General features: G+C 42.5%; 1 protein-coding gene across 3 annotated transcripts in view; it reads right to left on the bottom strand.

Annotated features, from left to right (window-relative positions):
* Positions 1 to 18276, bottom strand: part of ANK2 (ankyrin 2) — a 277320-nt gene that overhangs the window by 243534 nt on the left and 15510 nt on the right. Inside the window, exon 1 of one of the 3 annotated variants that reach the window (XM_054514482.1) lies at positions 13075 to 13307. The exons of the other annotated variants lie outside the window; for them this stretch is intronic. The gene's annotated coding sequence lies outside the window, so the exon portion shown is untranslated. Of the gene's footprint in view, positions 1 to 13074; positions 13308 to 18276 lie in introns of those variants that run through there. 3 annotated transcript variants of the gene reach the window in all.

The following is an 18276-nucleotide window of genomic DNA, read 5'->3' as shown; positions in this document are numbered from 1 at the left end:
TGCTGGTATAGCCAGGCTCTCTGGCATGGCACACCCCGGCCTTGGCATTCCTATAGGGAGGGAGAGCTGCCTGCAGTGCATCCATGAATTGGAACTTAGCCTTGCATGAAGTGTTCCAACACTCACTCCAATTGTGCTAAAGGAATTTCCCACTAGATTTTTTCTGCTAATTAGAGAGCCACTGGGACACAACAGGGCCTTGTCAGAGTGCAGCAGGCCCTTGTCAGAGTGCAGCAGGCCCTCAAGTTCTGCTGAGTCAGGAGAGGGGGGGATATTTTGATCCACTTGGGAAGATAACCTTCAACTTCCTAAATGAGGCTGCATGCAGGACAGTAGCTATAAATGTTAGCTAAAATTTACAACCTACAGGCACCAACATCCATCTAGACTTATTAAATCCTTAATCCAAAAGATAAGGCAGCAACAGGAGCTGGTGAATGTACAGATTTTTATAGACTTAACTCATTTCAGTAGATATCTGCCTCAACACCTGAAGCAACTCCTCAAAAGTGACTTGTAGGAAAACACGTGTGTAAAAAATCTGTTATAAAGCCTTGATACAGCATTCAGGTGCCTGCAATCTCACTGCACCTGCAGACTGTCCTGCTTCTAAACCCTGGTCCACCAAAACAGTGCTCACATTTATAATGCAACAGGCTCAGCAACTCTTACATGCTTATTCTTGATTTCCAGCTGGAGATACTGAATTTTAAGAGATATCAGAACTGCCTCAGAAATGCTTTGTCATCTTATGTATCCTGGATAGACAGAAAATCACCGAAGAGCTGATAATTTTAATGTAACTTCAAAGAAGTTGAAAACAGATGCCTGTATTCTCATGTGACCCTGCATCCATGCTTGACTTGCATCCAAGGCAAACACCTGCTGTGCTTTGGGCGTGCAGTGGCACATCTCTGATTTCAGCTGTGCAGCAGGTGAGTCAGGGGATCAGCAGCACAGGGCTGAAGGGTGTGATCCTGCTGCCACTGGAAATCTCCTGCCAAAGCAGGTGAAACCTCCCAGCACTGCTCAGCAAACGCTGTCCTGTCAGCGGAAGCAGCCCCTGCTGCCCCCTCTGCTCCTGGCTGTGCAGTTTGCATTAAGCAGCACTCTCAGTAATGAGCAGAGCACATCAACCACAACACGCATTCAGGATACTCACCAAAGTATGATAATCATAATTCTGATTTATTTCAAGGCTTTCAGACTGAAAAGCAGACAAATTTCCCACTTATTTTTACCCTTGCAACAACAACAATGTACATTATAACAAAAATTTAAACAAAGTTTCTCTGTTGGCTTGCACTAATGTTTCTCTACATTAAATGTGATGCTTTATTTGAATATTAAGACATAGAAATAATAACTAGTCAATAAAATTAGCACTATGAATTTTCACATAACATGCAGAAAATTAACACAAACCATTTTAACTGAGATGACTTATCATGGCTCAGTTGCCTGAACTGGTATTTGAACAGTAGACTTCACTTCTGCTGCAGTACTAAACAATAGTCATTTGTAAGCCTCTTTCAACTCGATAAAATTTTATAAAAATCTTACATTATTAACCACTTTGAAGTTTCTAAAGTGCTTTTTTTTCTAGAAGATAATAGTAGCCAGCTTAATGGGGAGAACTGAAGCTGAAAGCTGAATTTCCTCCAGATGTTAATAGTAAATTGGCATCGATACCCAAAAATGCAGTAGGCTCCCCTCTAAACATATTCCAGCAAGACATGAACTGAGATATGGGATAGGAGAATCCATGAGAGCAGGACTTTGCTCAGTAAGGTACTTACAACTGCAACCACATGTCTCCTTTGCATATAGGAAGCATTTTATTTTCCTCCTGTCCCTAATATAAATATTTGCGGTCAGGTCAGGCTTTGTAGAATTTCAGAAACCTCTTCTGAATGGAAGCCAAAATCCCAGGGCCAGACCCTGGGGATTCTCAGTGGAAAGTGATGTGAGGGGAGACTGAAAGCAAAGATGGCAAGCAAGGAGCAAAGGAGGCCAGGAAGTATGAACAGCACTGTGCCAAATAAACCCCAGAAGGAATAAAGCTGCAGTATTTTATTTCCCTTGAAAAACAGAAACGAGGAGCAGTTCCACCTAAGTCACCAGCTGCACCAACCGACCTGACCGAGGCATGCACACCTCCAAACTCACTTGCATTCAATGTTTATTTTCCACTCCCCCCTCCCAAAAATACACTATTTACTTCACACTTTCAAAATCTTTCAAGCACCTATGCAGAATAAGTCTAAAAGAATCTCCTCTTACACTAACAGTGCAGAAAAAAACCCAACTGAGAACACAATTTCGGAGCCGCTATAAAAAAATGAGAATGGAGGATATTCCTCTACAACACATCCCCCATTTTCCCAATATTTATTTTTCAGTTCTCTTTACATATTTTTTTCAGCACTGTGGAAACAGCTGGGACTTTGAAGTACAGCTGTTTTCCATAGAGTTTCACAATTTAAATTTCTGATCTGTATTGGCACCAAAACCCACCTAAATAATCAAATCTCATCTTTCTCCAATCTAAAAAAAAACCACGAATGACTATGTCTGTCATATCAGACATCTTTCTTTAAATTCCTTTTCTTAAACACAACATTAATTTTAATTTAAAATGAACAATTGCTCTTTGTTTAATAACTCTTGATACTCCGAAATCTTATAGGAGTTTCATCCCCAAGTCCTGAGCGCCTCCCTCATTCTGAGGCCCAAAAGGTGATTGATTCCAGCAGGCAATAAAAGCAGAAAACATACAGGATAATTTTAATACATGCAAAGATCACAAGTATTTGTGTGTCCTAAGGACACAAGGCACCAAAATAGGAGACCTTAGTTCAAGAAGAGAGTCCTGACAGAATGACCACAAAGAGTTTCCATTCTATCCCAAAAGATCACAGCAATTCTGGGTCTTCTGCATCTTAAACCAATGTCCCAATCCCAGGTTACAGAAATCAAAGGGTTAATAAGAAGTCCCCCTGTTTTCCTGCTTTTTTCACTAAATTAAATCAAGTACCTAAAATCTGAATTTAACAGATGTTAATAAACTCTTCTATTCGGTACAACGTTTTAGTCCTTACAATGTTTTAATTAATTTTACCCTTTAAAATGCATGAAAATTTCACATCACCTTTAAATGTTTATTGACAGTTTAGATGAATATTTCATGCTGATTTTAAAAAATAGAGAACATTTTCATAATGTTACTGTTAATTCAAAATGGCAATTCTACACTCTCAGATATGCTCTCAGTACAGTGAAAAGGAACTTTTTATCTTGTTCAAAGCAGACTATAAACACTGGCTACAGCAGAGAAATAAAAACATCAAGGATGAGTTTTTTTCAAAGGTACTTAAGTGATTAGGGAGCCCACACAGCTCCCATTTACATGAGTAGTAACTGCATGTCTCAATCTTTTGAGCAATTCTGAATATTTCATTGGTCTATGAAAGAGTCTCCCAGGGTAGAGTAGTAGGTTGGGAGTAATTAATTGAAAACACTTTACCTGATTCTCACAGCACAAGTGAGTATTTTAAAATGCTAAAATTGACCACAAAAGCTCTACAAACATGGGACCACCAACGTGTTGAAGAAAAACAGCTACATCACTTCTGCAGAATACCTGTCTTCCCTTTCAACTTCCCATTTTTCTGCCTTTTTGGTTTTTTGAGAGGCCTTTTAAAGCTTCTGGAGATGCAACTGAGGTAGAGCACTATGGTGGGTCAGACTGACTTAAGGAATTTGGGGCCATAAACAGCTGGGGCACCAAAGGCAAGGCAGGTGCAAGTGCTTTCCCTGATGTTGAAGCAATCAGTGCAGTCCGTGTTGGTTGTTAACACACAAACAACCCTGAATATTGAAAAAAATTCACCTGTTTTTATACTTAGTTTAAAACAACTTTTCCTATTGCCACAGAAGGTTGTAAATATCTATAATTCCAGTAGCCGGGCGTACAGTGGGCCAGAGAACAAGCACTTGAAAACAAAAGTTACGTCAAAAAAAACCAAAAGTTGTAACAGCAGCTTAGCATATATAGAAACTAATATATTAATTTACAAAATGCCTTGCAAACATATTGCCCCTTCAAAAAACTTTGTCAGTGAGTAGCAAAATCTTTGCATCAGGTGGGTGGGATTCCAGACTTCAGTGGTTCCTATGCTAATTCTGCCTGAAGAAATACCAAAAACAGGAGCTAAAATCTTTTAGCTAATGCAGAACACTGATATTTGCTTTCCTTTGTTCTCAGAAAAGACTAAAAAGTTGCCTATATAAAGGATATTCTTACATTTTGTAGTCCTAAAATGGGTAAAAAGGCAAATGACAAGCACCCAAATAGAGGGGTGGAATTAAGCACAGAAAACTGATTCTTTTCAGAAACTGAACACTGTGGTTAGAATAAAGCACTTGAATATGCTGTGCCACAGCCATCATTACCAACATGCTCATTAGCATTAAATTAACATGGACATGAAATATCAGGATGTAAATTAACAGCAGATGATGCTGTGAAAATGTAAGAAATTACTGTTATTTGCCAGTAATTCAACTAACAAAAGCAAATTCTGTTTATCACATGTAAACTCCAATGCTGTGTTGCAGTGTTTTGGTTTTTAACTAAAATCAACTAACAAAAACAAAGAAACAAAAAAAAATGTTACAATTTCACACCTTCTATTTGGTACTGCTTGTGTTGGGCACTAATTACACATCAATGATCAAATCCAGGCAGCAATTCAATCACAATACTAGACTCAGTTTTACAGAAGTAATTCTAATTTTTAGCAGAAACATTTTCAAATTACTTTCAATTAGATCTTGGCTAAAATGAAATATTAAAGGACCTGGAAAATATTACAGTTCAGGTCTTCAGGGAATAGAGCATTCTCTGCCAAAGTGACCACAGCATTATGATCAAAAACACATTTTCAATGGTTATGCCCTAAATAGTTTGCAGCACATCCATATATTGACTTACACTGCAGAGCTCAGATATTCCATAGTAACTCAGAATTCTGCAGGTCCTTCTCATCCATGGCAGGGTATTTCATGCCATGAAGCCTGCACGGCCTTCAGGAGCCATCCCAACACCCACACCAAATGCTCAGTCAGAGCAGGCAGGTGGCAATAATTAGAACGAAGATAAGCTGAGGTGACAAAGCAACAAGAGCACATCAATTACTGCCTGTCACTCAGACCAGGGACAATCTCAGAAGATGGACTGATAGCACTGTATCATTCCCTATTATATTCAGATTTTCTCCCTTTCATTTCCTCAAAAGGGAAGGTCACCACAACACCATTACATTTTTTAATACAAGGCAATTTTTTATCAATATTCATTGTATGCACAACACAAACTAATGTTTGGCTGTATCTCACAGGCTGCACACAGAATAATGCTGTGATTTCCAAAAAGTAGGTCACGTGAGGGTAGTGGCCATGAACACTTGAAGAGAGAGGTGATTCCAGAATCATTTGATAAGGTTTTTTTCCCCCATATAATTTTTTAATTGATATTTGTCTTTTATCTTCATATACACACAAATGTATCTAAATCTATGTCTCCATTTTGAGAATTAAGTAGAGACACTGTATTTAAACTCCTTAAGGGGTAAGAGCAAACACACTCCCAAGCACAGACCTTAGTGCTGAGTTACCAGCAAGAAGTGAAAACAAAATAAACCTAATTTTGAAACCTTGAAAACTCTCACAGAACAGGTTTGCCATCCCTTCCCTCTCTCTGCTGACCATCCTATAAATAGTCAGAAAACTCATGTCACCTATGATCCAGCTGCTTTACAATTCAGTAATTCTTGAAGTCAGTTTTAAGATGTTTCTACACTTTTTTCCACAGGATTTTATAACCAAACCATCCAAATGTACTTTTGCCTTTAAATAAAAGCAAAGCAAAATTAAACTCTGGCTTTAGACAACCAGTCAAACTACCTAACTACATGATTACAAAAAAAGCAACCCAATCTGGTGGATACATGGCACGTAAAAACTTGCATCCATCCTTCTGGTGATGCAGCAGCAACCAAGGCGCAAGGAACAGGACAATAAGATGAGAGGTTTCCAGCCACAGGACAACAAACAGGGGGCTGGCCAGGTACTAAAACGCTTTAGACAGCAACTGTACACAGACATAATCAAGTTCAGCTTCCAGAAAATAGATGGAGGTCAAGAGAATCATGGCTAAGATGTTTACCTCGCATTTCATCCTGGATTTCAAAAAGTTCCTTTTAAATCCAGACAGCTATTGGAAACAGACAATTTTCAAACAACTGCATTGAGTGCAAAGTGCTGTGGCCACCATTAGAGCAGAGGGTTGGTGCAGTCACTAATCTGACACAGGAAGGTTCACCACCCTTCTTTGCACATCTTCCATCAGACAGAGGGGCCACAAGTGCCCATCACCTTTTCCCTGCTTTATCCTCCAATAACACTTTCACAGCCAATATAATTCCTTGTGTTAATTGGCAGTGCAAAAACTCCCCACAAACAATAGATAAGGTCTGTGAAATTCAATGGTGTCAAAAATATTTTTACTTGCTACACCGTGACCATTCTCTTGGGATAGCAAAAAGAGGCAAGGAACAGCAGGAAGGCCCTGAAAGCCATTCCTGGCTTGCACACACTTCTCTGCTGGACACCCCTCAGCCCCCCTTAGTCGATGTGCTTTGTGCTGGGCTGACAGCAGGAGGCTTGAAGGTAATTTAAGAGGGGATCCCCCATTATACTTTCCCTCACAGTTACAGCACTGCAGAGAAATCACAGCAGAAAGAAGATGGGATATTTTAATTTGCCTTGGGACAAATGGAGCCATCTCCTGCAGTGGAACACACTGTATCATAGGAATTCCAGTACCTGCAGCTCCGTACTATCAGTGAGTCATTTCAGAGATTAGAAATAGAAACCTTTTAAGTGCTTGTACACAATTACCCAATATTATTACGGAACACTGACAGCTGAACACTGCTCATCTCCCAGGAAAAAAATCCCTCTTTTTTCAAAATTAAACCAATAATTTCTTCTATAATACATAATAATTTTGTTTCATCCATGTGTGCACTCCACCTATTGCCTTTCGATCAATTGTTCAAAACCTATTTTATGTAAGAAAAGACAGACCTGCAATGCTTTATCTTCCTGAATAATATCTAGTCAAGAACCTGATGTGCCAGCTGTAGGAGGCCAATGAGTGTGTGACACCTGGGAGTGGTGAGCACCTACAGCAGGGGAAGAGGCAAGGAAGATGCCTCACTGAAACAAACCTCACCAAGAAAACTTGGATTAATGGGTTTAATTGCATTTATAAAGACTTCTGTTGTCACTCTGAATAAGAGCAGCATGCTGATGAAATCTGAGGAGCACTATGGAATGCATCCTCAGTGCCACCTTCCTTTCCAGATGTTCACCCGAGCCCGGTCCCTGCAGCGCGGCCTCAGCAGTTCCACCCCGCACCCTTCACTCCCCCAGGTGACAGGGCGGAAGCACGTGGAGCATTCAGCACGGCTGAGAATTCCACAGAGGCAGGCAAGAGGCTGCATGGTTTTGTGTTTCTCAACATCACATCCACAAAGCAAAGTGTGGTGTGAAATGAGCCCCGCTGCTCTGCTGCTCAGGGCTCTCTCTTAACTGCCCACAATTAGGATTTTCAGTCATCGTCACTATTTAAAACGACTGAGAAATCAAAAGAGCCCATGATGACACGTTTGCTTCAGCTCAAAGCATAACATTGATTTCTCTGCTTACAAACAAACTCCTGAATCAATTAATCTTGTTAAAAATTGAAAAATACTTATTTCTAGTAGTCATCAACTTTCTGTTCAAGACATAAATAGAAATTGAAGGTCTTATAAATAGGTTCTTCCTGTTTAAAATCAAAACCATGCTAAGAACCACACTTTCTGTACAAGGTGCAACATGTAAAATTCCTTTGCAGCTAATTTTGTAATTTGCCTCTAGGTAGATTATAACTGTGAAGCCACAACTGATTTAAGTCACCTGCACGTGCTAAAATCTCACCACTGCCCTACATCTTTTCTCAGAAAAAACAAAGAAACAGCATTAGGTATTCTCTCCACAGCTTCAAATAGCAGATGGGAATATACCTACTTTTTTACACAAGTAAAAAACATATGCTGCCATCTATGAGCTCAGGAACTGGAACACAGCTGTAGGACTGCTACAGCCTCAAAACTGTGCTGAGCCACAAAATAAAAATCCCAATAGAGTTCAACTATTGTTAACAGTGAGTGGTGAATCAGTGCATTGTAAGTAAAAATAAACCCGAGGGATCATTATTTTTTGCTTAGCATATGAAAAATGGCTTTACATTCAAAATAGTCATCTTGATAAACAGTTTTCAAGACTCTGGAACATTGTAGAAAACATTTTCGATTAACTACCTTTTTTTTAAATAATGATGTACTTGCTTGTTTTAATAAGTTCTCCCTCCCTTACTTTCCAAAAGGAATTTTTAGAGTGAGCTAAGAGGTGGTGAGTCAAATTTTCTATTTTACTAATGTATGTACATGTGTATGCATATATTTCTTAAATATAAATAGGTATTTTTATAATTCATTTGCTTCTTGTCTCCAAAGCTTGTTACAAAGTTGGGGAAAAATTAAAATGAAAGTCTCTTTCAGGAAAAAACAAAAGAGTGGGGGAGGATGAAGATATTCTAAAAGACTTTGAAATTAAGTTTTAGAAGCAACTTGGAAATCATTTTCAGGCCAATCATTTAATAAGAAAAGACTTCCTCAGTCTAAATTGAAGCAAATTATATGAGAGTCTTTGGAATTTAACCCATGGGCCCAGATGAAAGCCAAGCAAACAACACAGGAAGGTGGTCAAGTGACAAGTTCCAGCATCCAATTTCACTGCAAAGGTTGTAGAGGGGATGCAGAAGAGATGCTGGGGGGTGTGAGAAGGCAAAATATGTGTCTGGAGGTGGAACCGGTGTTCTGCTGGAAACTTAACCAAGAAAAACATGGAGCTGGAAACTTAGCCAAGAAAAAAATGGAGAATCAATCAATGCATTTCTGACATTCTTCCAAACAGGACCTATCAAAAAATAAACTCATTCTGAACAATGGTGACAGCAGACTCATCTGAAGGGAGACACAGCTCATGCCTGTCACAAGGGGAAAACACCAAAGAGCTGGTGCTGCTGAGGAAGCTGGGGGAGCCTCAACAGTGCACACCCCTTGGGTCTTTTGGGGGCCTGGCACTCAGACAGACCCACATCCATCCCACCTCCTGCTCAAAATGCCCACTCCAAGTGGAAGGTTTCCCTCCACAGCAGCCCATAGCCAACAAGGCTGAGCTTTGTGACAAAGTGGGAATACATGCTGAAAAGCAATGGATAAAATAAAAACACAAGGAAACATATTTACATGACCAGTATGCATTGTTTATGATTGTAAAACCCTAATTTATAACTGTTACATAATATGAAAAAACACCTTTAGCAGCCTCTGACCAGTTGCTATACATCACCATCTATTTAGGATGGCTAACACAAAGCTGCTGTACCAGAGTTTAAGAACTTTGTCCTGTGTAGCTAAACCAGCCTTGATGAAGTTGTTCATGGAACACAAATATTTGGCTTCCAAGAAGACAGGTGTCCCAAAAATCCCAGTATCTTGTTGGTTTATTCTAAGGAAGGGCTGAGGTTGTGAAGCTTAAAATCTAAGTTTGTATATATGTGTTAATTTGAAGGATCAGAGTTAACATAATTTAAGATGCCCAGACTCTTTACACTTGGCCTAGCATTCCCAATGAATGGGACTGAGCTACTTTCAGGAGTTAAATCTTCCAAAGTTAAATACACAAATGATTTTGGATTGCAATCAGCAGCAGTTGCCAGAGGAGAGGTTTCCATGCCATTATCCCTAACACATGGGAATTCCACATTTAAGTCCTCATCAGAGCCTGCATTATCTTGTCATTGTCAGTACACAACGAACTTCAATGTTGCATTTAACAACTGGAACAGTCTCAAAACACTAGGTTGGAATTGATAATGAACAAAGGCTTTTCTCATAGTTGCCCCACAGGATTTATTGCCAAAATTAAAACATAGGCATGTACGTATATTATAGTATGAAGCACATACACAGGCTGGCTTACAGACCCAGGTATTGTGTAGTTATGTACGAGGCACACACTGTTCAGATGTGCTGCTAGATATTGTATTTTGATTTATATGATCCCCTCACAAATGGATCTAACCCAATAATCTTCACACGGCCTGTGAAAAAGCAGGAGGTACCAACTACCCTACTCTACTGAAACATTTAATGACTTGCCCCAGGTCACACAGGAAATCTGTGGAGGCAAAGCAGGGAATGGCTCTCCTGGGATCTCTGAAATCCCATCTCAATATTCTGGCCACACTGCCACCCATCCTCAGCCGTACTTAATACGACTAAATTACTGATGGCAACAAATAGCAGAATCTGACTTTCAGATGAGCTGATTCATACAATGAGTCAATCCATAACTTTTGTCTCCTCCAGACACTTAGATCGATGGGCTGTATGCCCAGCACGTTATAATAACCCTGAAAAGCTTTTGGCTCAGCCTGCAAACACATTAGCATTAACTTAAATCTGCTGCTTTGTTTACTATACGAGATATCTGCTTGTGCTCTATGCCCGAGTGACACCAATTAAAGAGACCCAAATACAGAGCTCGCAGAGCAGTGCAAGACTAGAGCTACCCATGAACACAAAATTTACTCAACTTTAAATGGAATTTATTCCTCCAAAGCATTATGGTCTGACAGCCACATTTTTCTTTTCCAGTCATGGACTTGTCATGATTTACATTCAGAACCTTCCCCAAAAAGCAATTCAGAGAGCGTTGGGAACTGGCTCTCCTCCCACTGCTTCCGAAATGGATTAACATGACTCCAGCCTTGGATCCACAAGACTACAAATTACAGTGAAGCCACCCCTGATTTAAGCTGTTGGAGAGCACGACAGGAAAATCACCCAGAATTCTGCTTTCAGCTCTTTCAACCCATTCATTACAGTCCACAGGGCCACATAGGTACCAGAGTAAATCACTCTATGGGAGAGGACATCACCAGTAACAAGAGGCTTTTCTTATTTCCTCAGAGGTACAAATGTAACAGGGCCAGGAGGGGTCTAATTACTCTGAGAACACCCAAGAAGCATTGGAAGTGATAATTTATTGACCATAACAGTGCAGCTTAGTGCACAGAATGAAAAGACAAGTCAAGGATTGTGTCCAGACCACTGAAATACTCACAGTTTGCCATGGTAGGCAGAATGATGCAAGCCAACCAAATAATCTGGCAAAACCCTAAACCAGATTTATAATAGAACCATACTTAGCTTGTTACGGGGTTTTAGCAAAATAAGAGAAAGGTAAGGCTTGAACTTTATATTTCAACATTTAGAAACAATTTTAGGAATGGGAGAGCCTCCTGAAATCCAGAGTCCCTAATTATGCAGATGGGCAGTTGGGAAGCTGATCCAAAAATCTATCCAGGTCAGCAGAGTGCTTTTTATCAATCACAGCGGCCACCAGGTAAAGCCCTGGAATACCAGTGCTAACCTGACTAGTACCAGTACTAGCTTAGCCTTTAACTCAACAACAACCAGCCTCCAGTGCCAGCCTCTGCACAGCTCTGCCCTTCTGTAAGCACAGACCCTGGAAATAACATCAATGCACAATGCACCAAAGTCAAACAGAATGGCAGAAGAACTTATTAAAATTGTTTCCTTGCTCTTCCACACCAGCCCACTCTCCCATCTTGTGCTACCAAAAAAAAATGAAAGGTTTTGGAGTGAAAAGTGCAACAGATTCACACACGCATTTTCCAGCAGCTACAACATCCTACTCTCCAGTAACACCTCCTCAAAGCTCAAGCCCGCTTTGCAGAAAAATGAGGAAAGCAAACAGCAACAGGGGAATTTCACAGACACGACCCCATCCATGTACAGTGACTCATGGCTGCTGAAGCATGTTCTTAGGATGGATTGCCCCTCCTCAACACCCTAACAAAAACAAAAATAGAGGAACATAACTAAGACTAAAACGGGAAAGATTAATTAACATCTCTGGTATCACCTTTTTTCCTCACCTGTACAAAAAGATAGGAAGGTGGGAACAAAAGCAAAGGTTAAATCAATCTGTCTTTTCAAGAGGTGACACACCCAAGGGCCTTAGTCTAGGCTCCATCCTTGGCTCCTGCACAGTCACAGTCTGTGCACTGCTGCCAATGGAGCCTGGAAATCGTTTGGTGGAGCAGCAGACATGAACAGCTTCTACATTCAGATGTTTAGTATCAGAAATGCTAACTAGTGTTGCTTGACAATATCATGAGAGAAAATTAAATAGGAAACAAGGATTTAGCATGCATGTCTGATAGTCAAGCTTCTTGAGGAGAAAGAAAGAGAAGGGAGAAAACCTCAGGAACTGGGGACATTTTCCTTCCTGTGAGCCCTCATTCATTCCAAGACAAGAACCAGAAACCCTGACCATCTCCTCTAGCAATCCCCTCCCATAACATTGAAGGGAATTTTTTTTCTGGACAGCTCTTTACCGAGGATACAGAAAAAATGGACCAATCTCCCTCTGCTGTTTCTCACCTGATGACTGCAGAAAGGCAGAGTTTGCACAGATGAGGCAAGCCCCCCTTCCATGCAGCTCTTCCACAGATGCAGCAAGAGCACCTGTGCCTACCAGTGCTACCCAGCTGTAGGATGGCACCGACAATTCTCTCTGCACCCAGCAATACGAACGGGGGCTTCCCACCCGATCCCCTCGTCTGCCTGACATGTTATTTTGGCAGAAGGCAGACTTCCTGCTTCTGCTGGAAGACACAAATTTCGATTATCCCTGCCCGATATTTACATTTTCACAGTTCCATACGCAGGACAAGCTCTGCGGTTGCCATTGACAAACACCGATGGGAAACAGAAAAACCACATAACCCCACCACCCAAACCACAGCCATGAAACACGACACCCTCGCACGGGCTCTTGGATGGCCAGGGACCCCGGGTGACTTACGGGTGTATTCCTTCCTCAGCTCCGCGTCCCTGCGAGCCGCCCGTCCGAGCGCCGGTGCTGCCGCAAGCCGCGGGCTCTGCCGGCCGCCCCCCGCCCGTGACAGCGCCGAGCAGGGAGCCCTCTCTCTCCCCTCCCTCGGTACGTCCAAGCCCGCTCACGCCAGATCTGGCACAGGAGCACGCAGGACGGCACGGAGCCCGCTGCTGCCCCCGCCGGGCGGCGGCCACGGGCGGGACCAGCCGCCCACTCGAGAGCGGCGGGGCGGAGGCTCCCGGCCCTCCGTGGCTCCCGGGGAGGCGGCCCCGGCCCCGCGCCGCCCCTCCGCCCGCGGCGGGGGAGGAATCTACGTGGGCACCCTCCGCGCTCGGCTCTCAGCGGGGCGGAATGGGGAGCCACAGACTACGCACACACAGCGCTGTGCTCGCTCACCCGCTCCCCCCAGGAATGGACAGAGGGGACATCTGGGACTGGGGCTGGCCAGTTACGGACAAACCAAGCACCGAACTGTGCCGAAAGCAGGGAAAAGGGGAAACTAAGCAAAACAGCTGCTTCGAGACAGCTTTGCTGAGCCACAACGGGGTCAGCAAAACAGTGCTAATTTTGTTTTACTGCTGCATGATCATATACTTCCGGGAGTACAGCTATGCTCAAATAATCACAGGATCACCAAATGGCTTGGGTTGGAAGGGATCTTATAGATCGTTTCCATCCAGCACCCCTGCCAAGGGCAAGGACAGCTGCCACTAGACCAGGCTTCCCCAAGCCCTGTCCAACATGTCCTTGGACACTGCCAGGGATGGGGCAGCCACAGCTTCTCTGGGAAGCAACCCAGTCCTGCCTCTAGCCCCATCCAGGGCCACACCACCCTCACAGACAATAATCTCTTCCTAATATCCAACATAAGTCCAGCCTCTCTCTGCTCACGCCATGCCCTCGTGACAAGTCTCTCTCCAGCTCTCTTGGAGCTCCTTTAGGTACTGAAAAGTCTCCCCAGAGCACTCTCTTCTCCAGGCTGATCAACCTGTTTGAGTTGCAAAGCTGGAGTGAGAAATTAAGCCTAAGCCAGTACTCCAAGGGACATCCAAAGGCAAAACCCTGGAAAAGCAGAGGCTGAGAGAACTAGGGATAGAAGGAAAGGCATGTCATGGCACGGGGTGGCAGAGAGCAAGCAGCATGTCAGCACCTCCAGGGAGATGCAGCACAACACAGACCCCTGCTGCAACAGCTCTATGCACTGACTCGTGGTCTGACATGTTCAGCTGCATGAGGACAGTGGCACTCAGAAAATACCAGCTGATTCAAAGATTACAGCTAACACCTCATTCTCCTCCTATTCTACCATCACTTAGACATAGAACAGACAAAGTGTCATGCTTTTACAATATTAGGGCTTCCTCAGTGCAGTAAGGGAAACCTACAATGAAGGGCACCAGGTAGTCTTCATAGCTGTGCACTAAGCTAAAAAAGCTCAATAATTAAGCATATAAAATCTTGCAGTGCAAACACATTGAAGCCTGAATTGTTTCAGCCACATAAGGTTTGATAATTTTAGTAAGAAAATATTAACCCACACATCAAGAAGAAACACAAGATAGTCTTTGATGTGCTGCAAAAAATCAGGAGATCAGGGTTAAAGAGAACAGGAAATATGGAGAAATGCAAAAATAGAAAGAAGCTATTTTGTGAAGCTGTACACAGCTCTTGTCAGTGCTGTCTGGAACCAACACTGAGAAAGATTCAACAGTTCTCAATACTCCCATTAAAACTGTAAATGAAGTTTAAAACAATAAAATCCAACATAACTACCTTAACAGATCTTTTTCTGTACATTGCCTCCCCCTTCAAATTAATTACATTATGCTTCCACATCTGACATAAAATGACTAATGTGACCTACAACATCATTCTGAGACCAAAGCAAGCAGTGGCTGTGTGCAGAGCCTGATGGGGCTGGGCATTCTGAACCCTGCAGCACAAAACACACCAAGTGCAACACCAAGGAACTCGGGAATGATTAAAGCTAGGAAATTGCTGCATTGAAATATGTGGCATGAAACATTCATTTGTCTTTCCCCATTCCTCCTTCTCTCATTTTCCAGATACATCTAAGTTGTTTCATTCATAGCAAATGCAATCAATAATGATTTTAGCTCCAACTGCATAAAGAGTTCAGCATAATACTGCACCCACTTCAAATCTAACCCCTTCTGGAATTACACAGGAGCAAATCCCAAGTGCAAAAGAAACTCTGGAGCAGGCCCAGCACAGCCAAAGAGGAGAGTTTTTTAATAAGGAAATACACATATATACACGTGCATTGGAGTTTCAGGAAGGAGGAGGACAGCAGCAATATTTCAATGTTGCTTAGTAAATTGGGTGTCAAAGCAGCTCTTAGGGGGAGCAGGTCATTTCACTAATTAAAGCTGTTCTTCCATGTTTCATTTTGACATTTGAGCAGTCCAGTTGCCTTGCCACTGGCAGAATGGAACTGAGCTCAAACCAGAGGCTGATCACTTGTGACTCAGCTCATATTAAAAATACACAAATAAAAAACTAAAGCAACAGGTTACTGCCCAAAGATGCATCCATATCCACTGAGCTTCAGAACGCCTTGTCCAATATGGAGTTAAACTGTCTTTCTTACCTAGCTAACAAAAAGGAGTGGCCAAAACAGCTCCTTGTTCTGCTGTTTGATGACAGGTTTTCTCCTGCTAGCAATGTTTCACCACTAAATAAGTTGCCTGCACAGCAACAGGCTACTGAAGAAAAATATTCTCTCCAGCATCAATCCCTTCAAATCTAAGTTCACAAAGGCCAGCTGTGAGAAAAGCCCTTTGTGGGCCATCTCCTAAACCACTGAAGGAAGGGCAATTGACACCTTCCAGGCAGAGCAGCCAGAGAGCAGCAGCTGCCAAGTACAATTAGCCCAGGGATACAGAACAGCTCTGGAGACCAGAGCCTTGTGTGTTCCAAGGGCAACATGGTACATTTAGGGAGTTTTAAGTTGTACTTTCCATGACAGTTACTTCACAAAGACAAGGGCAGCAGTGAGCCAGGAGATGCTTCCCAAAAGGAACTGCTCCTGAAGGAATGGACCAGAAATTTTACAGAAGCAGATCCATATTCCTCCCAGGGAAGGCTCCACAACATCTACCCACAGATTTGGGTCTCCACCTTAGCTATCTATCACTAGCCCCAAACCAAATCCCACAGAATCACTTGGACCAAGGAATGGGAAAAGCAAAGAAAAAGGAGAGTGCTTATGTGCTTGACTTCTGCTTCTAAAACCTAGGAGTTTTGAATGGAAACCCATCAGGAAACCTCACACAGCCAAATTAGCAGGTGAAAGGATGCTGGGGAGTCATTTTTTGCTTCAAAGGATGACTTCAAAGAATTGTTCTACACTCTATCAATTTGTTTTTCCACTGTTTTTTGCTTTCCCTTTCATTCCCCTCAAAGCCTTACTGGTAAAGGAATCTAACTTAATTTAGAGAGCAGGCAAAAGGAAGCTCTCTGGTATTGGTTAATTTCCAGCACTATGTCTTCCTAATTAAATTTCTGTGCATCTCTGTTCAGCGTTAGGGCCACAAGTGAAGGAGGTGTCTCCTGCAGTTCAGCCACCAGCATAAGCCAACCTAAGTCTTTTTCCAAAGCTCTCAGCAGGAACAAGCAGCTTTCCAACAAACCCAGCAATTCCCTGCGGAGCTCAAACCACAACAGGCAGCTTCCGTCAGCATTCCCAGGGATGACCACACTGTCATCCTTACACCAGCACAGATCCACAGACTGCATTTACTCTACAGTATCCAGAAAAACTTAGATTCTGGTTTTTCCCCCAAGACAAACCATAGTCTTATCACATCAATTCATCCTATGGCCTGTGGACATCAGAGCTGCAGTGTTCACTCGCTGAGATAACAAAATATGCTATAAAGCACAAACTTGGAAAAATCACATTTTTCTTAATTGAGTACAACTCTTCCTCAGGCTTTCACCTACCCCCTAAGCATCACCTAAGGGATGCTTACTATTTTCTGGGATTAAACTCACTGCAGAAGCCTTTGGAGTGCACCAAGAGCTACTGACTCTTGCACATAGGCCATTCTCAAGTAAAATTAATTGAAAATACTTTTCCCACTGCACCTGAGGGATAGCTGGGAGACAGTGTGTGGAGGAAAATGAGGAGAGCCTGAAGTCAAAGAGTAAGATGCTGGCAGGAAGCAATGTGAACAGGGAGGATTTTTATAGTGTCTCCTTCTCCCACTTGAAAATAAAAAGAGTTCTGGGTATTGAGATACACCCCCTCTCAACCTACAGATGAATCAACTTCTAAACAAAAGCTTCTTGTTAAACAGCAACAATTAGAAACAAAAACAACCTTTGCACACTATATATTTTAATGGAACGGTCCTTGACATGCAATATGAAGGTGAACTCATTTCCTGACAGCCTGACTCAGTCTAATGGGCTTGGAGGCTGCAGTTTTTCTACTCCTCCTAATGACTTGTTGCAATGGAGATGAGTGCTCTGCGTGCAGCAATGCCATCTTCTGGCACAGTTCCTGTGAGAAAGGCTACTTGCTGAATACCACTGAAGAAAGCTCCTGTTTCAGGAAAACACAAACTCAGGCTCCACAATAAATCTGGAATATTTCCCCTCTCCACTGCACTTGCTGTTGGGCTGTAATTGTCCAAGGGCATGGAGCGAGGTGGGGGAGCACACACAGCGTGGCTCAAGTGTCTCCTAAAGGCCAAGTGCCAAGTACAGCACTGAGAGCAAGCATTTACAGGCTGAAAACAGGGATGAGCTCAAAGCCCATCCATGGAGGAGTCTGGCAGGAAGGGCAAGCAGTCACCCAGAGCCAGCTCTGCATGTCCCTGGGAAAATCAGCAAACACTTCACACATCTGACATTTTACCTTCCGTATTCCCAGACAGAAAACCTATATTAAGCAACAGCAAAGATGGAAAACACATGCTCTGTTTACACTGAGGAAATAAACTGGCTGGCAATCCATGACTTCCCCACCATTCTCACTTGCTCCTGAACAATCTCCATTTGGCCTATGAAGGTGGAGTAGGACAGTCTTGGGACAAGATTTCCCACTAAATTCAATACTTGCGCTTCTTTTTTTTCCCCAAAAAATTTGCAAGGTATGCATGCTACCACTATTCATTGAGAGTACAGATTTCAGACTGAGAA

This window comes from Molothrus ater, chromosome 4 (assembly GCF_012460135.2).
Source record: "Molothrus ater isolate BHLD 08-10-18 breed brown headed cowbird chromosome 4, BPBGC_Mater_1.1, whole genome shotgun sequence".
NCBI lineage: Eukaryota > Metazoa > Chordata > Aves > Passeriformes > Icteridae > Molothrus > Molothrus ater.
The sequence above is the reverse complement of the archived record's forward strand: the minus strand, read 5'-3'. Positions and strand labels throughout refer to the sequence as shown.